Source organism: Arachis ipaensis, chromosome B09, assembly GCF_000816755.2.
Source record: "Arachis ipaensis cultivar K30076 chromosome B09, Araip1.1, whole genome shotgun sequence".
NCBI classification, from domain to species: Eukaryota; Viridiplantae; Streptophyta; class Magnoliopsida; order Fabales; family Fabaceae; genus Arachis; species Arachis ipaensis.
Genome location: NC_029793.2, coordinates 141,356,044 through 141,356,432, shown reverse-complemented (window position 1 = coordinate 141,356,432; position 389 = coordinate 141,356,044).

Below are 389 nucleotides of genomic sequence, written 5' to 3'. Positions count from 1 at the left end.
CTTAAATTAAAATGATATTATCATTAAATTATTCATAATTATAAATTAGTTATTATATTATTTATCTTATTAAAATTAAATAATAATAATATTTTTGTCTAAATATGACCAGCAGGCAATAAGAATTAAGATATAATTTTGCTCATTAGAAGTTGATATATATTGCACCTTTTATGAGGCAGAATATTTTCAAAAAATATAATTTGATTTGTTCTAAATTTAGACATAATCTTATTAAAATGGTTTAATTATTCTGTTGGTCCTATAATTTTACCAAATTTTTAATTAGGTCCCTATACTTTTTTTTTTCTTTCAATTGGATTCCTACACTGCTTTAATTTTATAATTAAGTCCTTCCTAGTGTAAAAACCTCAAACACTTCTTAGGTT